At 57.9% G+C, this 16,908-nt stretch overlaps 1 protein-coding gene across 5 annotated transcripts in view; it reads right to left on the reverse strand.

Moving 5' to 3' along the window:
• Positions 1–8,934, reverse strand: part of AHNAK (AHNAK nucleoprotein) — a 99,827-nt gene extending 90,893 nt beyond the window's left edge. For 4 of the 5 annotated variants that reach the window (XM_036859800.1, XM_036859801.1, XM_036859803.1 and 1 more), the window contains exon 1: positions 8,779–8,934. The gene's annotated coding sequence lies outside the window, so the exon portion shown is untranslated. Of the gene's footprint in view, positions 1–8,777 lie in introns of all 5 variants that reach the window. The other variant, XM_036859799.1, reaches the window with a different exon arrangement.
• Between the last annotated feature and the right edge of the window lie 7,974 nt (positions 8,935–16,908).

Here is a 16,908-nt window from a genome sequence, read left to right on the forward strand (position 1 = left end):
CCAGAAGTACGCCTGTGAAACCGTGCGGGGGGTGCTATAAATCGTGGAGAACCTCGCCCAAAGCTCCGCCCTAAGTCCGCTGACACTCAGAAATTAGCCAACCAATCAATAAATACATGCATGCTGATCGTCTCCTGTATGTCCAACGTTGTACAGGACACTCTGCCGAGGAAACTGGCAAGGGACGGACACAGCTCAGCCCAGCACTGAACTGTACACTTCATCAGGCTATTACCTAACTTCACTCATGCATCCTCCAAACATTTATTGAATGCACTCCACGTGCCAGATATGGAGAGTTAAAAGACTTAGCTCCTGTCCCGGATATAAGTTATGAGCAAGGTGCTCTGGGCGTGACCAATTTAGCCTCTGAATGTCCCGGAAGGCTTGGGAGACTTCTGGGGGAATGAAATCTACATGGAGTCTTGAAGGTGCTGAGTTTGCCTCTGAGGACGGGATTCATGGACATTCATAGGCACTTAGGCCTTCCAGTGTCAGGCGGATCACAACACCGGTGAAGACAGCCGCAGACACCCTATTCGCCAACCACCTGCACCCGCTCACGCGGTATTTATGTCAGCACAGGTGCCGGCTAGGAGGCCAGCGGGCAGCCAGTAGGCACAGGTGTGAGCTGTGGAAATCACCTCGTCCCTTCCTACCGGAAGTCCCGCTGACCCTACCCATAGTGAAACAGCAAGCTGGAGCTGAAATGGTGCTTTCCCCCGGCGTCCAGCACTGAGAAGCCAGCCCTGCAGACAAGGAGCCAGGCAGGGCAGGGAAGGAAAGGGCTTCCACCCGAGGGTTTCTCAGATCTCCGAAGCCACCGACTGCACTGGCACGCCCCTCTTCCTCCTTGAGCAGGGCCCCTTTTTTCCAGCCCAGCATCCTGGTGCTGAGCCAGCAGGCGGCGATGGGGAAGCAAGCCAGACAGCTCACCCTCGCCCACATCTCAGCCCCACCTTCCCTCCTTCCCCAGTGAGTCACTGCGGCCGCAATAGCTCCAGACACGCCAAGGGTCAGGCCTAAAACCCGATCGACCAAGTGCTTCACGGGCCAGACCCCCGGGTGCCAGAGGGGCTGGGGCCCGGTGAGAGGCATTGGGCTTCCCTGCCAGCTGCTCGGCACAGAGTCCCAGGCCCGGAGCCCCGGGAAGCACAGCTGGGAGGCTCAGGAGGGACCTGCCACATGCCTCAACCCCTGGGGCTAGTGAGGAGGCCATCGTGAGCAGAGAAAGGGCCACAGTCCGTGAGAAGAGGAGGCGCTGGGCCCAAGGCTGCAGGTTGGCCCTGGCAGGGCACCCGCTGGCTTCCCGGCCAGGCAGGGCTGCCAACCACCATGCCTGCTCTGCCTCAGGCCTCACCTCCTGGCACAGCCAGGAAAGACTCCCCTCCTCTTTCATTTGACCTGGCCGGACACGGGGGTGCTGATAGGGGATTCGAGGCCACGGTGGCAAGGGCCTATCTTCTGCACTTGGGTCCCAGCCCTCCATCTCGCCCACCCCTGGGGCCTGTACCGAGCCCAGATGGGCCTTCCTTCTCCTCCCGCACAAGTCAGGTGAAGCCAGCTACCCGGGGGGCTGGGGGCTCCGCCTTGCTGCTACCCAAAGCAGGGTCTCTGGAGCGTTGGGGAATTCCGCACATTCAGTCAAGTGGCATAAGCACTCGGAGTGGAAGAAACCTTAGGCCACATGTGGCTGCTTAAATGTAAGTTAATTTAACTTAAACATTTAGTCCATTGGTTATAGTAGCCACACTTCAAGAGCTCAACAGCCACTCAGGGCTACCGTATTAGAAGCGCAGGTACAGAACATTTCTACCGCTGCAAAGTCCTGTGCGACAGCACCGCCTGCTATTTACAGACGGGGAGAGTGAGGTCCAGAGCCCTGAGAATGGGGGAGTGTTGGGGCCCTAGAACCCAGGACTGCTAGCTCCCTGCCCGCAGTCCACCCGACACTGGCTCACAGTAACCTTCGTGATGGGCTGGGCTGGAGTGGAGACCCTCTAAGACACAGGGCTGCCTGGAGGGCAAAAAAGGAGTGATATGGTGAGGCCACTCCAGCTTCAAGGCAGAGAGGACACGCACCTGAGGCTGCAGGGACAGAGTATAATTCAGGCCAGAAGCAGCTCGAGAAGAGCGAAGTTGCCCTGACAATTCAAAACCGCAAAGAGGATGTGCAGAGCAGCAGGGCTCTGCCCGTGCCACCTCTGCAGACTGGGGGCAACGCCCAGGCAGATCCGGGAGAAGGCCCAGGAAACAGACTCTTTGCCCCAGGAAGATGGTCTCCGCCAGGTGCTACCTCCAGAGGAACATGTTCTCCCACTGCTCCCAGGAAACAGAGCCCCTTCTGCCCAAGAGCCAGTATGAAAACAGCCAGGGAGGGGGACCCAGCCTAACTGCTGCAGCAGCCAAAGACAACCTCGCAGCCAGCGTCAGTGTCAAGATGACAGGAACTGATACATACACACACCCGAGAGTCAGGCCCACGGGCCTCAAGGCCTCCGCGCACCGACCCTGAAGTCAAGATACACAGCAGAGGGACAGAAGTTGGTTCACATGCCCAGCACAGGCGGGACATAGGAGGTGACACTCCAAGGCAGAAAGAAGCACACCCACCCACGGTGGAGAGGACACTGACAGCAATGAAACTTCCACCCAGCACACGAGCAAACCAACCCACCACGCACACAGGCCAGGGAGAAGCAGTCCCCAAGCTCAGAACAATGAGATGACTCACAACCAGAGCCAGAGACTTCCACCAGTGGGAAAGCTGTGAACACTTATAACCAGGACCAGGGGCTGGGATATTCGGAGAAAAGAGAGACACACCCGGAGAGGCCATCTACGCTCCTGAACACTCCCCGGGCAGTAAAAAGGAAGAGAAAGCTCCACATTAAAAGAAACCGCCACTGCCAGCCCCCCCTGCCCCAGGGGGAGAGAAAGAGAATTTTGCAGAGCTCCTATGGTGCCCCAGGACTGTGCTTGTTCCATGCCTGGGGCACCAAGGGGTCCCCTTCCTTCCCCAAACAACCCTATGTGATTAAGAATTGATATCCTTATTTTAGAGTGCGGAAATAGGCCCCAAGGTAAAATGACTTGCCTGAGTATGAGACAGAGTTGAAATGCAAGCCCGGGGTTCTCTGACTCCATGGCCTCTTCACCCACTGACAGGAACAAAGGCACAAATAAACACACACAGAGGATGAGAAACCACAGAGAAAGATGCACAAGGGAGATACACGGGTGGGAGAGACCGAGAGACCTATACTGGAGGGGGGCAGAGTGAGAGTTGGAGAGACACATCCACAGGAAGGCGGAGAGGCCTCCATGCTCATCCAGAGGGAGACAGACATGGTGCGAGGAGGATGTCTCCGAGAGACAGAAACACACAGAAAGAGAGGGGCTGAGATTCGGGTAGGGGCGCGGGTAGAGACCCCAGGAAGCAGTGACGCGCATCAAGCTCCACAAGCACAAGAGGAAGGGTGAGTGGCCATCAGCTTCCTTGCCCACACACCAGCCTTGTCCCAGCCCAGCTTGGAGACAGCTAACCCAGAATGGGCAGAGTCCCGGGCATCCCGGAGCCCAGGATCTGAGGGCCCTTTTGGTTCTGAGGTTCATCAACGCTGTGTCCCCAGGAGTCAGAAACCCTGAGCCACCCAGAACCCAGCTCACCTGTAGACTCTCTGGACCCCTGAAGACCAAGAGAATCATCCCCTTCTGGGGCTTGGCAGGCACCAGGCCCACTCTAGAGACAGGCACCGGCAGAGCAAGGCAAACATTTCCACTTACTGGGAAATCCCAGGTCCAGAGGAACAAGGAGGAATACAGGGCGCCCCTCTTCCAGGGCCGAAGCCTCCAAATGGACCTCCACATATGCAGCCGCCAGACCTTGGTCTGGAAAACAACCTGCCCCATTCTAACTGGAGTAGCACTGCGCAGTTATATTCAGAGTCTAAGCTGGCACCAAGAACTTTGAGGTCAGCTGATTCTGGACGGCACACCCCCAGGGGGCACTTTCAACTTGAATGGGATGTGTGTGTTGGGGAGGTCGAATTATCAGGGAGAATTTGACGAACATGTTGCAAGACACGGGCAACATGGGCACTGGAGAAACAATCAAAGAAAGACACACAAGGAAGCACCCACAACCCGGGCGCGCAGACACACTCCTTAGTCCCCCCTCCTCACAGCCCAGAGCAGGCCCACAGCCCCTGCCTCCCCCAGCTCACCACAGACACCTGTCTGGGCAGCCCCAGGCCCTGCGCATCATGGAGGGAGCCTATACCTGTTAACCTGGTGCCCAGATTCCGTGCCTCCCGCTACCGCGTGCGCCCGCCTAGCTCCTCCCTGGCTACCAGGGTTGCTGGCCCCGCCCACACCTCCTACCTGGAGGAAGTTTTTCCAGCCTCATCACTCCAGCCCTCTCCTCCGCGTCAGCCCCTTCCCCTGGCCCCTCACCATCACGCTAGAGTTTCCTGCCCCTCGACTTCCAGGGCAGCCCCCCACCCCCACTCCAGCCAGCCCGCCAGCCAGCCAGCCGCTTTCAGGGCTCCGCCCAGCCGCCTTTCTCCACCTCTGTCCCCTGGCCCCTCCCACTCCTGCAGCCCCAGCGCTCCAAGTTCAAGCTTCCAGCAGGGAAAGAGATTCCTTCTTCCTCCCCTGACCAAGATGGACTCCCCTCTCCTTGCGGCAGGGACTGGGGGCAGCTTCCATTCTCCAGCGGGCAGTCCCCACACCTGGCCACCTCGCCAGGGAAGAGTGGGCCTTGACCCTGGATGGCTGGGATTAAGACAGCAGCTTGGGGATGGGGGATGGGGGGGCGGTGCTCCTGACTGGGGCAAGGGGTGAAGAAGAGCTCGCTGTCTCACCGGGTCTCGCCCGGGGGGTAGATTACAGTTTGGGAGCTGCCCGCGGACAAGACCAAGGCGGATCTCTCCGCCCAGCGGTCGGGTCACGCTAGTGCAGGGGCTCGGGGCCAGGCCACTCGGCTCAGCTGCCAAAGAGCCACCCCCCCCAGCCCGGCCAGGACGCAAAACCAGGCGCTTCCCCTTCCCTAGAACCTCCGCTCCAGCCCCCGGGGACCGGGCAGGATGCCCCTCCCTGACCGGCCCTGTGCGGCGCCTCGCTCAGCCCGGAGCCTCGCTCAGCCCGGGTCGGCGCAGCCTCACTCCCACGGCTGTGCTCACCCTCCCTGGGGCCTCTGGACACAAACTCCAGGGCCTGGAACCTGTCCAGGACGGAGAAACTTACTTGAGTCCTTACCTACAGCCCCTGAAGCCCCCATGAAAGCTCCACCACTGGGACAGAGTCCCACTGTTGTCCCCTGCCCTATAAACCGCAGACACAAGCAGAGGTGACACATCCAGGACCAGTGAGCACAGCCAGAGACACCTTCTCATAGGTCATAACACATATCTCTCTCTGCTGTGACACTAGCGGTCACAGGGATTCAAGGCCACAGTGAAACAGGGACCCCGGACCCAAGACCTCCAGTACAACAGCCCAGCGGGCCCCCGGGTGTGGACTGAGGCCAGCAGGGAGGAAGAGGGGCTCAATCAAAACACACGTTCCTGCTGAGCCCGCTGTGCCCCCTCCCCCCAATGTGGTCCTCACAACTCCTCGGGCTCGCCCAGGCCTGGAGGAAACCGCTTGTTCTCAGGAAGGCCTGGGAGCCCAGCGGGTGGCGGGAGCCCAGTGGGTGGTCGGAGCCCAGGGAAATGCCAGCTCCCTGGGAGCCTGGATAAAGCCCATGGGGGTCAGAGGGAGAACAGAAGGCCCTAGACACCCACCAGCTGAAACGTCCCATTCTCACCGCTCTCCAGGGGCCACCTCCTTTCCTCGTGTGCACACGTACCTGGTCAGCCCAGCTTCAGGGAGAGAAGCTTGGGGCTTCCAGGTGTGGTGGGGAGGACACAGCCGGCATGGGAGAGTTCCCAGCAGGAGTCAGACTAGCTCTCCCAGTCTGCCTCTCTGTCCGTCCCCCAGCGGTTCCCAGGTTCTGAGGAAGGTGACGGCCACACCCCAGAGCCCCACACACTCCTCCACTCCCACAGCTTTGCCCCAACCTCTCAAACAAGCACCTCAGGCTCTGGGTGGCGTGCTCTGCCTGGGCCAGCCAGCCAATTCCAAGTGAGCCTAAGAATCCAGCCCAGCGGTGCCCGGCCACCTCCACCCACGGCCTTCCTGGGACTAAGGTGACCCCGGGGACCCCCAGCCCATTCCCTGCCCTTGACTGATGCCGGCTTTCTCCTTCCACAGGTCTCCCATGGTTCACTCTATTGGGTCCCACTCTGAGCCCTGGACCTGTAGTCGCATGCCCCTCAACCAAGTCTGGCTGGTACAAGTTCTCAGCTCTGGGGGGTTAGCTCTGCAAGAAGTTGCCCAAACCAGGACCCCTGAATCACTGCTGTGGGCCCACAGCTGCAGCACTAAGCCCCACATGACTTCTGTGGCTCCCTCTCTGTCCTGGTTCTCTGAACAATGTCCCTGCATATAACCTTTAAAGACAGGGCTTTGGAGAGGGGCTCAGACACCCTCCAATCCCCACTGCCAACACTCCAGACCCTTTGACTTCTGCTAGCCCAGCTCTCACGGTCCCAGGTCCTCTCCCCCCTACCTCATCCCACAGCTCCCAGCTCAGAGCAAGGAGGTACCCCCTCAGCCTGGGGTTCCCTTCTACTCCCCACTCTGCACACACACCAACCAAGTGCTGGCCCAACCCATCATCCCTGGGTGCCAAGGAGAAGGAAGCTGCCCCATTCAGCCTCAGAAAGGAAGTGAGTGCCACACCCTGCCCCAGGGATTTCCCTCATGGGGGGCAGGGGAAGAGAGGGGGAATAAAAGCAGAATCTACTCCCTGAATTTAGACCCATTACAGGTGAGGAGGCCCTAAAATGCCTTCCAAGGCATCTTCAGTCTCTCCCTCCTTTCCCCGAAATCCCTCACCGTCACCTGTCACCGCAGCCCTCCAATGGTTCACTGTGTCCCACAAAATCAATCCAATCCCTATCATGTGCTAGGCTGTGCACAGGGCATGCGATCCCTGCAGTCAGAGGTTGGCTTCTAATAAACTATTTCAAAACCAATTATTGGCAGCCCAGCGCTGTGCTGGGGACCCAGAGGTAAATATCTGGGTCCCTTTTCCTCCTGAAAGTCCAGGTCATTCTCTAAGGACCTCACTGCCATGGGAGGATCCCACTTTGCCTTTCCACAAATCCACTCCACAGAGCAGGGCACCCAGCGGCAGGCTCCCTGGGGGCGCCTCACCTCCTCCTCGGTGGCAGCCACGCCCTGTGAAAGGCACACACACAAGGCACACAATTCTCCGTGGCCACGACGTGCAGAGGCGCCAGAGCTGTCCCCACGTGGTGCTGGGGCCCAGCTAGTGCCGTGAGATGCCCCATCTGCCCACTCGGCTCCCCTCCCACGCATGCGGCACAGTCAGCCCTGCTCAGACCCCACGTGTCCCTCGTGGCCAGAGACGCCAAAGGGCTGCGCCCCCGCCTCCCAAGGCCCTGACACTGCAGGGGGCGCCGAGCCCGCCAGCGGAGGGCCGGCCCTCGCACACTGCACACCCTCTCCCTGCATGGGAAAGCCTTACATAACACAGTTCTCTGAACACACCCTAAGCCCAGTGCCTTTCCAACTCCACGGCAGGACCTCGCCCCCCAGCCGCCTCTCCAGGAGCGCGTCTCTGGAGAGGAGGGCTCCAGCCAGGGAGGGCAGCTGAGCCCTCCTCCCACGCCAGCCGGGCTCCTGCCCCCGCCTCCCTAACCAGCCCCTTCGCCCCCCTCCCCTTTGCCCCTCACCACTCCTCCCCGAGTTCTGGTTTGAATTAGTCACCGGCTCCAACCACCACATTCCTCAGGCTGCTGGCGCCGAGCCAGGCGCTGGGGCGGGGGCCGTCCCACCCGGCCGGGTTTGGGAGTGGGGTTGGGGAGAGAGCACCGCCTCGGAAGGGGAAGGGGCGGTCCCGAGGGCTATGCCGCGGCACAGCCCCCCTCCCCGCCCACCCCAGGGCAGGCATCTCCCCAATTATGTCCCCCCCCCCCAACTCCCACCCGTCCCGCTGCCGGGCGAGCTGCAAACTCCTAGGCTCAGCGGCCCCAGCGGAAGAAGAGAGTTTTCTGGAGCTGGGAACACAGAGGGGCAAGACTAGGGCGGGGCAGCTGGAGGGAGGCTGAGGGGCCGCCCGGAGCAAGAAAAGGAGAGGCTAGTGGTGCAGAACTGGGTGGGGCCGGGAGGACCCGGGACGCGAAGTCAGGGGCGGAGGTGTGGGGCGCGGGGAGGGACGGCGGAGGGGGTGCGCGGCGCGGGGGCGCTGGGGCGCCGGGCGGGGCCGAGGGGCCGCGCCGCGATCTCGGAAACTTCTCCAGTAAACATGGAATAGGAACGGAGCAGCGCGCTGAGCCACCGCCCCACGGAGAAGGAGGGGGTGGGACAGGGGCCACCAGGCCAAGAACGGGCGCGCGGCCGTGCAGCAGGGACCACAGTCAGCCCTCGAGAGAAAGACAGACTGGAGCAAAGCGCACCTAGGAGCGATTTTCCAACTTTGCCCAACTTGCGCCCCTAGCAGCGCCCCAACTCCGGAGGCAGAGCTCGGCTCCCAGGGCGCGACGCGTCGCCTCCCCGAGCTGCCCGGGGCTGCCCACCTTGCGCCGAACTGAATCTTCCCAGTGACACCCGCCAAGGCGCCTCGCCCAAGCCCTGCCACCCACCTCCCCTCGCGCGTTCCCGGAGTCCCGTTCCCCGATCGCGCCGAGGTGCGCCCGGCGCCCCTACCTGCGCGCTCAGCCCCAGGGCACAGCCATAGCCAGCGCGGGGCCCGAGGTCGCGGTGCTGCGGCTGCTGAGGGCGGCGAGCCCCGGTCGGGGCGGGTCCGGCAGGGCGGGCGGTGCAGTCCCCGCGGCGAAGCTGCTCCGAGTGGCCGGCCCCCGCCCGCGGAGGCGGCTCTTGTAACTCCGGCTGGGGCGGGCGGGCGGGTCTGCCCTGAGCGGTGGGGAGAGGGCGGGGCCGGGCGGGGCCGAAGCGGGGCTGGGACTGGTGAGCGGGGCCAACCCTGGAGGCACCAGGGAACGGGCTGCTGGGAGGGCACTGGGGGCCGCGGGGACCCGGGGACGCCGCACGTCCGAGGTGCTGCCTTCCCCTCCCCCCATCCACTGCCCCCCGGCCTGGCCCGGGCCTGGATCTACCCCGAAAGGATGCGCTGTGTGGCTTCTTCGGCAAGAAACTCCTCGAAGCTCCCTGAGGTTCATCCTCACAGCTGGAACTGCGAATCAGCCCATTTTTTTCAGGAAGGACCAAGGGGTTCAGGCTGCGGCTGGGGGGCTTGGGTGATTTAGCCGCGACCGCCAGCCTGACGCGGACCTTTGAGTTTTCTCTCAACACGGGCAGCTACCCTTCAAATCCTCGGCCCCAGGCTCCTCACTCGGTTCCCAGGCTCCACGCAGCTGCGCGCATTTCTCGCCTTCCCTCTTTCTGGGGGCCCCTCAGCCCCTCCCCCCCCAACAGAACCGGTCTGGAGACGCTCGCCCCACCTGCTGGAGTCAGGGTCACCAGTGCCCCCCGTGCCACCGTGCTGCTCCGGCCGCTGCAGCGACACCGGAGTCAGGCCTGCACCCCTTGGAGGAGCAGAGCCCGCTGTCTACCTCCCTGTCCCCCGCTTTTCTCTTCCTACCTATTTCTTCTCCGACCCCCTCCCTCCACCGCCCCACTGGCCAGACGCTGAGTTTCCAAATTTAAGCCATTTCCCACAGGCACTTCTAACTACACGGAGATTTTATTAAACGCTTAATGACGGGGTGCAGGGGCGTTCTGGCTACACCCTCAATCGCTTCTCCCCCGTGAATTCTCTTATCCTCCTTCCTGGATGGCCACCCACTACCCACGCGAAGCCAGTCTTCCTTCCTTCTGGAATGCTGCGTGCAGAAAGGAGACCCCAGGCTGGGGACCTGAGAAGACCTGGCCCCGGCAGGGAGCGCCCTCCTCGCTGTATGATCATGAGTGGGCTGGGGCTGAGACCAGCGGCCCTGTCCTCTGAAATGGCAAACATGTTTACAGGCTAAAAATACCCAGCAGCCAACTCTGCTGCCAGCCCTGGGGGCTGTGTCCCAGGTCCAGTTACCAGCACAGGGTACAGGCGTGGGGGAGGGAAGAGACAGCCAGAGGAGCCACAGACAGGCAGACACTCAGATAATGGACACAGAAAGGTGGAGACACATGTGTAGACATTCGGACAGGCATAGACATGCAGAGACACATAGTCAAAGCACAGACTTGGGCACCAGCATTCTCTCATTCTCTCTCTCTCTCTCACACTCACACACACACACACACACACACACAGTGACTCAAACCCACAGCAGAGGCGGTTCCACCACCCATATCACAAGCACACAATCAGAAACCCAGACTTTCTGAAGAATCACCTCCACCTCCATTGTGGTCTTCCCAGCACCTACTTTATTGAAAGAAAAAATCTAAACTTTTCAACTTTGGGATGCTTTAAAAAATAAAAATAGAGACCAAGAGCTAATTATTTCCTATACCAATGGCTTTTTAAAGTTTATCTCATTTTAAATAACATTTACTCAGTTTTTAAATATGAACCAAGAATACAGACAAAGTGGCCTGTGATCCTACAAGTCGGATAATCCTTGTTGCTGTTTCTGAAACAAAATCAATACCTCCGTAGGGTGAAGAATGTCAGTACAGAAAAGCAGAACAATAAAAAGTAGACATCTCCCCCCCACACCCAGTCCCTCTCCCCAAAAGTAATCACTGTTAACAGTTTACCAGAGGATTTTAACTTTATGAAATGAATCATTTGGTTCCTTGAAAGTACAAAGATTTCCAGTGCATATTAAGATGGGAGCTGATTTACAGCTAGGTTTTTCAGAAAGATAGCTCTGAAAAGATGGCCATGGGAGTTTGGAGGGAGGGGCTGGAGCAGGAAAGGAAGAGTGGGGAACGGTGTGGATATTGTCCCCTCACCTCAGCTTGGGGGCCATCAGCCCCCCAGGAGTGAAAGAACAGAGGCTAGTGTCCTGGGCTCAGAGCCAACTTATCTGCTCCATTGTTTGTTCTGGCCACCCTCTTGGTCAACAGAGAAGGCGGGAGAGGATGGTCTGGGGAGCAACCACAGAGCAGGGATTACTGGCCAGGTACTTCATTCAGGGGTAGGAGGGTAAGGATACCTGCTGGGAGGTGGTCCTGGGGACTGGCTTCTGCCCCATACTAGGCTAGGAGGGTAGATAAGGGGTAACCTAGACCCTGCCCCCTAAAAAATCATGATCGTGCCTGCCAGACTAAAGCTGGGGTTTCTTAGGGTCAGCCTCCTCAGCCCAGGCAAAGGGAATATTGTCAACAGTTTTCAGTGGTGCAACTGGAGACACACACTTTTAGAAATTTCTGCCAACCCTGCTTCTTCTGCCCACTGCTGTAGCCCCCAGCTTTCACTCCCCAAAGCTACCTCAATGGTGATTGTGCCTGACACTGCTGCAGGGACTTGACGTGTCAGCTCGTTTAATCCTCACATGCAGGAAGGAGAGGGTCTCAGAGAGGGGCCGTGATTTACCTAAAATCACACAACCCTCAGAAGCAGGAGTCAAAGCTCCCACCAGCATCTAAGCTCCACGGGGGCAGGAATTCTTTGTTCTCTGCTGTGTACTCCGTGCCTAGAGCAGTGGCTGGCACCAAGCAATCACTCCAGAACACTTCGTTAAATGAGTGAATGAATGAATGAACTACAGGTATAACTGGCCCCAAAGCCCTTGTTCTTTATACAACAGCATCCTGTACCCCATGATTCCCATGAGGGGAAGTCAGCTTCCCCTTGCTCTCAGCCCCAGGGAGCACTTCCCCCACGTGTAATTCTCTCATGCAGCTGCACAAACATTCACTGTGTCCAGCACTGGGTCAGGGGCCGATGGGGGTGGTGGTGCTGGTGCAGGTAATGGAGTACTTGGCAAGATGGAATCCCTGCCCTCAAGGCGCTCAGTCCAGAAGGAACTATCCTCTGATGCCACCTTACCTTGTACTCTGAGTCTTAGGCTTTGGAAAAACAGGACATTATCTTTTCTTACAGATCTTTTACACCCCTACCTTACTTCCCCCCACACAGACACACTATTTTTTAGTTATGAGTCCCCTCAGTTGGTTCCAACATCGCAAAGAAAACCTTGTTTCAGACTTCCCTGTCAAAATAAGGGCTACCCAGGGATCTGAGAGAATGTGAGCCCTCCCCTGCCACTACACCATCCTTCAGAAGCATCCCACGCCACAGTCCTCCAGACTCACTGGAAAAGCTAGGTAAGCTCTAGGACTCCTCATCACTGGGATACCCCAGCTTCCCCAGAAGTGTCACGCCCTCCCTGGGGGTTCCCTGATATGTATGTAGTATGTGTGTGATGAACCCTGGGCTCCTTTGTTGCCAGGCAACGTGCCTCTGTTTTGTTCTTATTATGCCTGTTTCCATAGCAACCACAAAGGGGAGCTCCAGTGGGCAGGCCCCATGCCAGGGGATTCCCCTTCCCCTCCCTTCTCTCCACAGTCCCCTTCTCTGAAATCAGTGTGTTACGAGGAGGAAGAGAAGCCAACTGCTCAAAGAGTCATCATGGCTTTTAAACTCTGATCCCAGAAAGGAAGTGAAGTGTGCAGTCTGCTTGCAGTCTCTTTGAAAGCAGACTTTTTCCCCGGATGAGGGCCCTTTGGCATGTCAGCCTTAGAAGCACAGAAATTACTGTTACCCCTTCTTCGAGCCATCTGGGATCTCCCAGACCCCAACTCTACCCCATACCCACACCAGCCCAGAGATGAGCAACGCTACCAAGCACCAGGTCCTTCTCCATTCACTTCCATTGATTCTAATCTATCATCTTCCCTAGTGGAACAGCAAAATTATTGGGCGATTCTGGGATCCAAACGTTATTTTCTAAGCAATTCTCAAACCCCAAACTCTTAACCCAAACCCAAAATAGGAAGCCAAATCGAACCATCCTCCTCCAGCTCAATTCAAATCCCAGCCTGTGTTAAACCTCAGGCTTCAAATAAGGAGTTCCTGAACTACGCAGATCAGACAGATAGGATACCGGAAACCCTCCCATTACACTCAGTCCTAATTGAAATCTTCAGGCCCAAGCAGAACCCAAGTTAAAGCTGACTAGAGAACAAGAGATGAGACACAGGGCCCTGAGTAGAGACTCTGGGATGTAAGAAGGCAAAGAAAGGCCGTCCAGGCAAGAGAAGGGGAACAGGTGTGAGCAGGGCGAGTAGGGCAGGTGGCCACATCACAACAGCTGGATTCCCAGCGGCAGAGGGAGATGGCCTAGAGGCACCTGAGCTGTGGGTGCCGGGATGCTGGGGGAGCAAAAAGATAATAGGAAATGGGGACCCAAGATTAAGGAAAAGAAGTGGCAAAACAGGACTGAATGGGGCTGTACAGGGAGGGAGGGAGAGAGAGAAAAAAAGAGCCCAGAGCTGAGCTAGGGACTGGGCGGATGGACTTGTAAACAGGAGCCGAGGGAGGGAGCTGGAATGAACAGAGCAGCCAACGCCCCAGGCAGCTCCCCTCCCCAGCAGGGAGCGGGCAGCAGGGAGGGAGGGGCTGGGAGGGGGGCACACCAGCCTCCTCTCTCCTTTTTTGGGATCTGCCTTTCTGCCGTCCTTTCCAAATTCCTCTGCTTTTCCCCCAGGTCCCCAGGGAAGGGAAGACCAGCCCAGGGTTTCTCTCTCTCCTGTGCCCATACTTCCCAAGTCCAGTTTAAGGAGAATCAGGCTGAGCAGGGAAGGAAGGGCCTAGGCTGCCCAGAGCCTGAGTCACCACATAGCTGAGGTTCCTGTCACTCGAAGTCCCGCCTCTGCTACACTCTGTGCCCTCTGCCCGCCCCAGGACTTGGATCACCCCAGGACTTGGATCGCTGGGCCTGACCCTGCCCCAGGACCTGCTCCACTTCCATGAGCCTTTCCCGGGTCAGGGCTGTCTTACTCGGGCTGCTGGCAGCCTTAGATACAACCCTCTCCTCGCTTCCGAAACTACTGTACTTTGTCCACAGCTTTTTTTTTTTTTTTTTAATTTTTTAAATTGTATTTCTTTTTTGGCTGCATTGGGTCTTTGCTGCTGCACACGGGCTTTCTCTAGTTGCGGCGAGCGGGGGCTACTCTGGTGCGGTGCGCGGGCTTCTCATTGCGGTGGCTTCTCTTGTTGTGGAGCACGGGCTCTAGGAGCACGGGCTTCAGTAGTTGTGGCGCACGGGCTCAGTAGTTGTGGCTCGTGGGCTCTAGAGCGCAGGCTCAGTAGTTGTGGCGCACGGGCTTAGTCGCTCGTGACATGTGGGATCTTCCCGGACCAGGGATCAAACCCATGTCCCCTGCATTGGCAGGCATATTCTTAACCACTGCGCCACCAGGGAAGTCCCTGTCCACAGCTTTTGAGGGAAGCGTCCTCCTGCTCTTCTTAGGAGCAAAAGTGACTCAGTGAGCGGCTGCAAGAACTGTGGAAAGAGAAGCATGCACCCTTGATAAGTCACTTCCCCTCTCTGGCCTCCAGTTTTCTCTTGGGTAAAAGAAAGGGACTACTTGCTGTGGTCTCCCCAAGGTACATTCTGTAAGACTGAGTCAAAGAGATGGAAAGTTGCTATTGAAGAGAGTGGGATAAAAGGGGCGTGTTTGCTAACTCCTGTCCTAACAGTAGGAGTGGATGGGGTACGGGCACAGGAACCGCCACTATAGGGCAGCCAACACTCTAGGCAACTCGGTGACTCAGGTCCCGAATCCAGGCCAATGGGCAGGAAAGCACCCCGTGGCTCTCCTGCGAATCAGGGGAAATGCAGATCTCCCTGGAGAATGACTGGCCAGGGTCCCGCTATAACCAACTCTCCCTTACACCTAGAAAGCTTCTGATCCCACTGTGGGCCCCACGTCTTTCGACGAGCACCCTAACCTCCCTGGCCTAGCTTCCACTCCTCCTGCCTGGCCCTGGCAAGCCCTCTGCCCTCAACTCCGTAGCCCTCCCTACCCTCCAATGGCTCCCCTGCCCTACCGTGTCCCCTCATTTACCCCTTGGCTCTGCCCATCCTCACTATCCACCCCCATCCAGGCAGAGCCAGCCAAATGATTGCAAAAGGGCTGAGCCAGCGGGAGAGGCCCTCACATGACAGCTGTTCCTGCTGCGGAGGGGAGGGGGCAGCTGGAAGTAGAGGGAGGCACATTCCATGGGAGATCTGATCAGAAATAGCCCCAAACCCTTAATGACCATCCAGCTCCGGCTCAGCGCAAGGCCTGCCCATCGTGTAAAACAAAGTAAGGTCAACAGGCTCCCTTGGGAATCCTGAGGAAATCAGCAAAACAAAAGGGGGCGGCTACATGAGGGGAGGGGGCTACAAGAATGAAAAAAATCCAGGAACATGTACAGGTCCAGGGTCACCAAGGATACCTTTGCCACTGAACCAGCCCCACCTGCCCAAGGCATTCTCTCTCTTACAAGAGATTCAAATGAATACAGGGCTACTCCCCAGCAACCGCCATTATCCCCCCACTCCACCCACCCCTTGCGTGCTGAGGCACTGGGACACCCCAGTCATTCCACTGGAGTAAAACAACAGCCTCCTTGGGGAGCCATGCCAGCCTGATTAGAGCAAACAGACAAGAGCAGGTGGCATAGTTCCTCTAACCTTTCTGGAGCGCCAATATTTTAGCTCCATAGCATTAGGGGAAGAATAAATAAGGTGGGTGCCCCAGAATTACATTAAAACATACAGAGAGGGGACTTGCCTGCTGGCACAGTGGTTAAGAATCCGCCTGCCAATGCAGGGGACACAGGTTCCAGCCCTGGTCCGGGAAGATCCCACATGCCGCGGAGCAACTAAGCCTGTGCGCCACAACTCCTGAGCCTGCGCTCTAGAGCCCACGCGCCACAGCTACTGAAGCCCACACACCTAGGGCCCGTGCTTCGCAACAAGAGAAGCCACCGCAATGAGAGGCACGCGCACCACAACGAAGAGTAGCCCCCCTCGCCGCAACTAGAGTAAGCCTGCGCACAGCAGCGAAGACCCAACGCAGCCAAAAATAAATAAAATAAATTTATTTTAAAAAACCCAAAACCAAAAAACATAGAGGACCAAAGCAAGTTGGAGAAGTTACAGTGTCCTGCAGGTACCACTGATGGGGTGAGCCGGGGAAGCCACAGGCACCCAGGAACACCCATCTGATGTGTGGAGGGAAAGTTCGGGTTCTGAAGACATGCCATGAAAGGTTGCCATGAAAACCACGGTATTAATTTCAGAAATGACTGGGTGGAGTCTTCAAAGCACTTCATTCCTCTCCCTTCAACATTCTAGACCCTTCCCCCACCCTTCAAAAGGGGAAGTGGCACATTTGGGGCATGTGGGCAGCTGGTGGGCTGGATGGGTCTGACCCAGTGTGAGCAGCAGCTGTCCAGCTCCAACCAGGACGTGAAGAAAAGACAACCTAGGTCTTTCTTGGAAGAACTTTAAAGGCTTTTGACTTTTTAATAAGTGACTTAAGCAGAAACGCCAACAAAGCTAAAATAAACAGCCGCTTATAACCAGTATCTACTGGTTTATCTACGAGCTAAACCAAGTGTCGTCGGCCTCCCATTCACACTCCAGCCTCTGTGAAGATTGTATATCTGCAGTCAAACGCACGTCTGAGCCCCGGCCCCCTCTCCAGTTTCTCACCCTCCCTTTCTGGAGGCTCTGAGATTTTGCTCCTAAGTGGGTGAAATAGCCTCCTCCTTCCCGCATCCTATCCCATTTCTCCAAGATCCTGCCCTGTCCTCAGCTCTCCACCCACTCGCAGCAGCCCCTTTCCTTTCCGCCCCGCGACCCGAGCCCCTGCCGGGCCTGAGCAGCACCGTGGGCGCGGGGACGCCAGCTGCAGCGTGAGCCTCCCCGG

This window comes from Balaenoptera musculus, chromosome 8 (genome assembly GCF_009873245.2).
Source record: "Balaenoptera musculus isolate JJ_BM4_2016_0621 chromosome 8, mBalMus1.pri.v3, whole genome shotgun sequence".
Lineage (NCBI taxonomy): Eukaryota > Metazoa > Chordata > Mammalia > Artiodactyla > Balaenopteridae > Balaenoptera > Balaenoptera musculus.